Here is an 8876-nt window from a genome sequence, read left to right on the forward strand (position 1 = left end):
AGTAGAGAATCCAGAAATAGATCTCTTTCCAGAGAGAGGACAAAGTAATTCCCTGGGGAAAAATAATCGAATACAAATGTCTATCTATTTAGAAAAAATGAACTTTGACCCTTACCTTACACCATACACAAAAATTAACTTGATGTGGATCACAGAACTAAAGAAAAAGTTAAAACTACTAAATAAAACAGAGGAGGAAATCTTCATGATGTTAGGATAAGTAAAAATTAAAAAAAAAAAAGGAATATCAAGAGCATGAAAGGAAAAAGAAAAATATGATAAATTTATGAAAATTAATAAATTCTGTCTTTGAAAGATACTACTAAGAAAATGAACAAGTTGGGAGAAAACAGTGTGTGTGTGTGTGTGTGTGTGTGTGTACATAACATTTTATATACAGAATATTTAAAGAACTTCTACAATTCAATAAAACTCAATTTAAAAAATGGGCAAAAGATTTGTACAGAAGATATAGGAATGGCCACTAAGCACATGAAATGGTACTCAACATCACTTGTCATCAAGGAAATGTATATAAAGCTACAATGAGATACTACTACACACCTACCAAAATGGCTGAAAATAAAAACTGACAATACCAAGTGCTTGACAAGGATAGTTACCAACAGGAACTTTCATACATTAATGGGGATATATGGGGATAGGGATACAAAGTAGTATAGCCACTTTGGAAAATAATTTAGTAGCTTCCTATGACCAAATAATTCTGCTCCTAGGTAGTCTATTCAAAAGAAATGAAAACATATGTTCATATAGATTTGTATATGAATGTTCATAGCAGCATTATTCATAATTGGCCCCAAACTGGAAACAAACGTCTATCTAAACTGGTAAATGAAAAAACAAAATGTAGTATATATACCAGCAGAATACTACTCAGCAACAAAAAGAACTTTTTGGGTGATGAAAATGTTCTGTATTTTGATTACATGGTAGTTACCTAAGTGTATCTGTCAAAACTCAACAAAACCATTAACTTAATGTAGGTGTATTTTATTGAGGGTAAATTACATCTCAACAAAAATGATTTTTAAAAAAATTTTTTTCATGTTTATTTTTGAGAGAGAGACAGACAGAGTGCAAGCAGGGGAGGGGCAGAGAGAGAGGGAGACACAGAATCCGAAGCAGGTTCCAGGCTCCGAGCTGTCAGCACAGAGCCCGACGTGGGGCTCGAACTCACGAACTACGAGATCATGCCCTGAGCCGAAGTCAGCCACTTAACCAACTGAGCCACCCAGGCACCCCACAACAAAAATGATTTTAAAAATCAAATGACGAGAGACACCTGGGAGGCTCAGTTGGTTAAGTGGCTGACTTCGGCTCAGGTCATGATCTCATGGTTCGTGGGTTCAAGCCCCGCATGGGGCTCTGTGCTGACAGTTCGGAGCCTGGAGCGTGCTTCGGATTCTGTGTCTCCCTCTCTCTCTGCCCCTACCCTGCTCACATTCTGTCTCTGTCTCTCAAAAATAAATAAACATTGGGGCCCCTGGGTGGCGTAGTCGGTTAAGCGTCCGACTTCAGCCAGGTCACGATCTCGCGGTCCGTGAGTTCGAGCCCCGCGTCGGGCTCTGGGCTGATGGCTCAGAGCCTGGAGCCTGTTTCCGATTCTGTGTCTCCCTCCCTCTCTCTCTGCCCCTCCCCCGTTCATGCTCTGTCTCTCTCTGTCCCAAAAATAAACGTTGAAAAAAAAAAAATTTAAAAAAAAAAAAAATAAATAAATAAATAAATAAATAAATAAACATTAAAAAAAATTTTTTTAATTATTAAAAAAACTCAAATGACTAAAATAATCAGAAATGCTTTTGAATAGTCTAGAAAAAAAAAACACTGCCAAATTCCTCCTTTTTTTTTTCTAGGAATCCTTAGAACTGCTTCAGGGAAATCAAATAAATAGTTTTCAATCCAGGGGAGAGAGCAGGCCTTTCAAAATAATCTATAGTTTTTTTTTGTTTGTTTTTTGTTTTTTATCAAATTGCATTTATCTTCACCCCTATCCTAATTTTCTTACAGAAGATCATCATCATGTTAAGAATCATTTATCCTGGCATTAAATAGTAAACATATTGACTGAATTTGAAGAAAAAAAGATTATTAGAATACACATTATTTAATAACATTAAACACAAATCATCATGCAAAAGAAATTTAAGAGGAAACAAAGTCCACATCCATATGTAGTCTACAACAGAAAGAAAATAGAATATTAATGTAGATAAAAAGATGATTTTTATCTGAAGGAACTGCCTATGATCTGGAAAAATACTAGCAATAGAAAATAAAGTCAATCCCAAAACACTGTATAAACTAATATAACAAACCTAAAAACTGGTCCTAGACCACCACACCAACAGCTTCATTAATTATCTGAACCATTGGCTCCCAAACCAGGATGTGTTTCAAATTAACTTGTTAGTTATAAAAACCTTTGGATGCTCAAACTCCCCCCTTCAAAAATTTTAATCCAGCAAGTCTGGGGAATGCACAAGTAGAAACGGGCAATTCATTATGGTGTTCAGCAAAGGGAAAAGACAAGGGACCTGAATAGTTTTATGGAAGGGATGGGGGTGGGGCTTGAATGTCAAATACAACTTAAAGAAAACAGCAATTCCAAGCATGAAATAGTATTACTACTGATTTTTAGTACATTCTTTGTTTTGTCCACACATGTATCTCCCAGTTTCTAGAATAGTGCCTATCACATGGTAGGCACTCAGTAATAATAAATGACCAACCAAATATACTGACAAATGTGTTGGCACTTTGCATACTCTCCACTTAATGTGAGGCCAGTAATAGGAGCACAAGTCCACATATATGAGAACAATGAAGAGGCCTTATGTGAATGCTAAGAGTATCGACTTTCTTCACCAGGCAGTAGGAAGTAACTAGGTTTTGAACAGAAAGGTGACAAACACAGAACAGTGGTCTAAGTGTCTCTCAAACTTTATTACGCATTCAAATCATTTGAGGATACTGCTAAAATTGCAGATTTTGATTTAGAGATCTGGACTGGGGCCTGGTAGTTCTAAAAAACTTCCAGATGATGGTAATGCTGCTGATCTGTGCACCATCGTACTGACTAATGTTTGAGAAGCCTTGTTGGAAAGAACATTCTAAGGAATATTAATCTGCAAAGGGATGGGAGAAGGGGAGGTGAAAAAACCCAGAGAAAGGAATGCCAGTTAGAACACAATGCCAGTGGACCATATTTGGGGTGATAAGAGCCTGTAGGAGAAGGAATGGTAAGAAATAGATGGACAGGGGAGAAGGAAAAATAAAGAAATTATATTTAATTAGCAAGGACACCATAAGCCATCTAGCCCATCCTCCACCCTTCAGAGGAACAGCTTTTACAAACTCCTGAATGTAAGGTTACTTTTAACCTCTGCTTGAAAACTTCCCCCACTAGAGACTCTACCTTATCAGGGAACCCATTCTACTTGTGGACAACTCAGATGACTCCTGATTTTTTTGTGCCCAAGGAACTGGGAAAGAGTAGTGTGTCAGCGACAAAACAGGAAACTCAGAGGTGGAAGTGGTTTAAGTGGAACGATGAGTTCGAGTTTTTAAATCATAAGGAGGTTGAGAAAGTAGTTATGCATCCCAAATGGGAAGGTGTAGCAGTCAGTTAGAAGAGACACATTAGAGATGGCTATGTGGACTTGGGAGTTAGCAGCTAAAGCTCTACAAGTGACAAACTCACCAAAGGAGAAAATGGGGAGAGCAAAGCAGGCTGGGCAGCAAGCCTTGGGATAGGTCCATACTTAGGACATGGCACTTGAAGGCAGGTAGGAAATGGAGCCCAAAGGAAACACTTTAAAGGTTCTGCTTCCCTTACTGGACCACTTTTGCTCCTCCAACCTGGTTAACTTTGACTTGTCACTGCTTACTACTCATCTCAGGTGTCCTGTGCTACAGAAGCTCTCCCTGACCATCGCTCCCCCCGCCCCCACTTATGTTAGGTGTTCAGTCTCAGTATTCAATCCTTACACCTACCACAATGTTAACTGCCAAGAGTCTTGTCCACTAGTGCTTTACTCTGCCCAACACATAATATGGGCACTCCCGTATCTGTTAAATTATTAATAGTTAAAAAAACAAAACAAAACAGTAAGCATTTATGGTGAACTTACTATGTGCAAGGATCTGTGCCAAACGCTTCACAGAGATCAGCTCACAATAAGCACTATCATCCTCGTTTTACAGATCAGGAACTTAAAGCTCAAAGAGGTTAAGTGCCCCAAATTCCCCACAGGCAAGTGGTAGAGGACTTGTTAGATCTTTTCCAAAGCCCGTGCTCTAGAAGCCAGAGTGATAACACAGAAACATAGGGAGAAGTGTCAAGACTGTGTGTGCGAAGATGCAAAGATGACTGAGAAGGCATCGCCTGATTTGACAATGCTGCTGACCAGATGCCAAACAGTACAGAAATAATTCATTTGCCTTGATTTATTTTTCTTTTTTCCCTATTTTTGTCACTGCTTTCCTAAACTTCTTCAATGTCTGGGGTTACAACTATAAACACTGCATCTGAGTCACAAAATTCTAAGAAACCTGATCAAAGGCTGGGGGAACAGACTTAACCAGTTCAGCACTGTAACTAATGGCTGAATAGGATCCTGGCCTAAGGCAGGTAACCGAGTGAGACTTGCTTTCAATTCTCAGGGACAAGAAAGTCTTGGGTGTCTTTAGACAGTATTAATGAGTCAGTGAAGAACTGTCTTAATCCCTCAAATACATATTGGAATACGGTTCTACTTCAACAGGTAGTATACAATAAGAAAGGGACCAATACTAATGGCTTTTCCTCTTTGAGGGAATCAAATTAGAATATGCTAGGATATCTTAACAGAGAGCTGGGCTGATAAATTAGTTCCCCATTTCCTGGAAACTTGAACAATTTTATTTAACCACTCCCCTTCCCTCGAGCTCACTTCCCTACCCCCACCGCCCATCTCCACCCCAAATCTACTGTGGGCGCTGAAACATTCTTGGAAAACAAGACAATTAGCAGCTCTTTGTTTTTGCTGATTCAGGGAGTCACCTAAATCGTTCTCCTAAGGGGGTTTGCCTGTCCAGCCTGGGATAGATGGAAATTGGGGTTATGGGATCGGGGAGGGGGGGGACGGGGGGGGGGGGAGCGGAAGAGGTCAACACAGGATCGGCCGCCTCTTTGAGCAGGACAAACTGACACCTGGGCCCCAGGTTCCCCACCTGGAAGTGTGGGGGGTAAGATGGGTACGGAAAGCAAGCGCTCGCCTCTCCCGGCAACTCCGCTCCGGTGTCTCCCGGGCAGGCCCAAGCCTATTCTGCTCTCAGGCTGCAGTCCCTCATTGCGGGAATCGAGGAACTGGGTGAAAAAGGGGCCCGTGGAGGGTGAGGGGGGGGCCGGGATGGCCGATCTGACGAAGGCCCGCCCCTGAGGAGATGGAATCGGAGTCAGGGCGAGAAAGAACTGGTCCTGGAGCGCACCAGGCGGCCCCGCCAGCCCGGTACCTGGTCCTGGAGTTAGCAAGCAGTCCCGACCCCGTCTCAGCTCCGCCTCCTGAGTTTAGGGCCGCGCAGCCAGGCCGGTGCGGGGGGGGGGGGGGGGGGGAAGGTACGCAACGTGCCATGCGCAGTAGCGGGACCCGGGGAGGGCTGGTGGCGGAGAGCTCCACCCCGCCCCGGCTCAGCCCGCGCGAGCACGGAAGCTCCGCCCTCCCCGGCCCAGGCGGGTGAGGAAGCTCCGCCCCACCCCCGCAGCTGCGAGCTAGTGGGGCAGCTCCCCAGCGGTTGGTTCGTCGCCTCGGGGGCCCCCAGCCCCAGCGGAGGGCCTTCCTTTGCGGTCGCGTAGAATGCGCTTCTTCGCTTCAGAGTTAGCTCGGTCCTTGACGGAATCAGACGCAGTCTGTCTCTAACAGAAGGGATCTTTTTCCCCATGTGTGTGGAAGCCCGAAGGCATTAGCTCGTCCTCGGTGGGGCCTGTGGGGTTCGACAAGAGCTCCCGGGAGCCTCCGCGCCCCTGCAGCAGGAAGTAGGATAATTTCAATAATGAAGAGTCAGAGGGACTAGAGTAGGGCAAATAGCTGATGACTTGGCTACTTTAAAAAAAAATTTTTTTTTTCGCATTTTGTGTGGCAGTACTTCAATAGAAAAAGCTGTTTCGCACTCTTCTTTGAAGACCTCTCAAACGCCCTTCCAGCACCAAACGAGCTGCAAAGGGGAAACCCACTCCTCTGTGCCTCAGATTCCTTATTTGTAAAAGGAGGAAAAATAGCTCAACTAACGCGAACTTTTTTTTCCCCCTTCTGGATCTTTACGTCCCTGGATCCTTCCCAGTGCACAATTCTGAGAGACGTTCTGTAGAAACCCGTCAAGCCTAAGCCGAGCTGTGTTGGTCTTGACAGAGGAGGACACAACCAAGTGAGACAGATCTGTGAGACTGCGGTTTTTTTCCAGTGACTTACCCTCGGGGTGGGGCGTGTGCCCACAATTAGGTAGCCCATCAAGTATTGAACACCGGCTCTTCGCAACTCTGACCCTCGACACAGATTTGTACTGGTCTAGCTTCCAAGATGGGGGAGAAGTTCTGCTGCATCCAAACTGATGGATAAATGACGCTGAAACTCAATGTGAACTTTGCCTAGTGACTGATAACGCGCCTCGGGGCCTCATTCAATTTTACATACAGCACTTTGATGTTACCTAGTCCTTTAACATTCCAAAGCACGGCCCTCACTACTCTCTCTCTCCTTCTCTCTCTTTTTTTAAGTAGGCTTCAGGCCCAGTGGAGGCCAACACGGGACTTGAATTCACAACCCAGAGATCAAGACCCCAGCTGAGATCAACAGCTGCTTAACTGAGCCACCCAGGTGCCCCTATTCTATCATTTTCAAATTAGGATGGCCCTGTCTGCAGCAGATGTTAAACTGACAAAGCAAGATGGTAGAAAACGAAGTCAAATTCTTGGCGAGTTCTTCAGAAAAGACCTTCACATGTGGTCTTTGCAACTGAGGGTGCTAGAAAGGTCAGTGCCTTTAGAGATGGCAAGTGATGCAGCCGTCACAATGAGGAATTTATTTATTTATTTATTTATTTATTTATTTATTTATTTATTTATTTATTTTAACGTTTATTTATTTTTGCAACAGAGAGAGACAGAGCATGAACGGGGGAGGAGCAGAGAGAGAGGGAGACACAGAATCGGAAGCAGGCTCCAGGCTCTGAGCCATCAGCCCAGAGCCCGACGCGGGGCTCGAACTCACGAACCGCGAGATCGTGACCTGAGCGGAAGTCGGACGCTTAACCGACTGAGCCACCCAGGCGCCCCACAATGAGGAATTTAAATACGGAGGCTCCGCCCACCACCTGTGGCCAGGCTGCTGTCATTTTCTAACTGGATGTTAATCAGGTAAGGAGGCTCCAAGGTCTCACCATCTTCATGATTGCCCACAAAAGCTAGCTAGAGAAACTTTTGGCCCAGACTTTGTGACTGTTTCAGGGAGCAAATTTCCACTCACTTTAGTTTTCCTTGCGAAAGCATCTCCTAAATCCAGATAGCTTAGAAAACCAGTGTTAATGGAAGGTCAACTTTCAGAGTTTACAAAGTCTTCCTGCTTTGCTTTTGACTTGTTACGGGCAAGTTTTGCTTTGAACTCTGCGCATCCAGTTTATTTTTTTTTAACGTTTATTTATTTTTGAGACAGAGACAGAGCATGAACGGGGGAGGATCAGAGAGAGAGGGAGACACAGAATCGGAAGCAGGCTCCAGGCTCTGAGCGGTCAGCACAGAGCCCGACGCGGGGCTCGAACTCACGGACCGTAAGATCGTGACCTGAGCCGAAGTCGGCCGCTTAACAGACTGAGCCACCCAGGCGCCCCTCTGCGCATCCAGTTTAAACTAAGCGCAATGGCCTCTTCAAGATAAATGATTAGAAAGGTAAGGTAAAACCAATTGCCTAGAATACTCAAGTGAGAGAAATGCTCATGATACTTGGTTTTAGTAAACTGGGCGGGATTATTTAACTTGTGGAACACCTTATACGTCAAAACACATTATACATGGTGTTTGTTAGGTCCTCTGAAGAGCCATTTCAGAAGGGGGAAGAGTGGATAATGCCCACTTATAGAGGAGGAAACAGACTTGTTCAAACACTAAGACGGCACCAGGGTCCCTGCCTATAAACCCAGGGCTCTTTCCTAAAGCGGAAAACTAGCTTCCAGCTTGGCTACAAACTTTCTAAGTGATACAGTTACATGCAAAAAAAAGATGCAGAAGAAAGCTATTTGAGCACTTAAGTTCAAAATGTGATAGGAAAGCAGTTAAGAGTTCTCCCTCAAGCAAAACTGATACAATAACCTAGGCAGATGAACTATCTGATTTCCAAATGTAACTTCCACAGAACTAATCACTTAAAAAGGCTTGGGTGTCTTTTAAGTAAATAAAAGTTATACTATTTGGATAAGACCAAATAGATGAAGTTAAAGAAGGCAGTTAATTTTAAAAGATGAAAATGAAAACACAATAGCCATTAAAAGTGGTACGGTAGATGCAAGTTTCTGCCTTTTAGGGAAAAAAAAGTCAGTTTTCTTCTGAAATCGGTATTACTTCTCAGTTAATGGAGCTGAGAAGATGGCATTTAGCTTGTCCAAAGATTAAAACATTACACTTTCTTCCAAATGCAAACAAATCTTTTGCTGGTCACCAAACTCCAGAAACGGAGAAAAGTAATACTTTTCACTATTGTTTTAGCAGTCTGTACTAGAAGCCACTCCTATTGGGTAGAACTGCCTCCTCCCTTTGACATCCTTTAAAATCCTTCAAGATAAGTAGAAATAGGAACAGTAAGGAAAGAGAATCTGGGATAATACAG

The 8876-nt window shown here is 43.4% G+C and overlaps 1 protein-coding gene and 1 long non-coding RNA gene across 12 annotated transcripts in view; one reads left to right on the top strand and one right to left on the bottom strand.

Moving 5' to 3' along the window:
- STRADA (STE20 related adaptor alpha) overlaps positions 1-5617 on the bottom strand; it is a 26994-nt gene extending 21377 nt beyond the window's left edge. For 3 of the 11 annotated variants that reach the window (XM_047833430.1, XM_047833426.1, XM_047833438.1), the window contains exon 1: positions 5518-5617. The gene's annotated coding sequence lies outside the window, so the exon portion shown is untranslated. Of the gene's footprint in view, positions 1-4154; positions 4321-5235; positions 5441-5517 lie in introns of those variants that run through there. The other 8 variants (XM_047833433.1, XM_047833434.1, XM_047833432.1 and 5 more) reach the window with 6 other exon arrangements.
- LOC125151913 (uncharacterized) overlaps positions 1-7207 on the top strand; it is a 24088-nt gene extending 16881 nt beyond the window's left edge. Inside the window, exons 3-4 of the long non-coding RNA XR_007146983.1 lie at positions 6779-7030; positions 7155-7207. This is a non-coding gene — a long non-coding RNA (uncharacterized LOC125151913). The remainder of the gene's footprint in view (positions 1-6778; positions 7031-7154) is intronic.
- The last annotated feature ends 1669 nt before the right edge of the window (positions 7208-8876 follow it).

This window comes from Prionailurus viverrinus, chromosome E1 (genome assembly GCF_022837055.1).
Source record: "Prionailurus viverrinus isolate Anna chromosome E1, UM_Priviv_1.0, whole genome shotgun sequence".
NCBI lineage: Eukaryota > Metazoa > Chordata > Mammalia > Carnivora > Felidae > Prionailurus > Prionailurus viverrinus.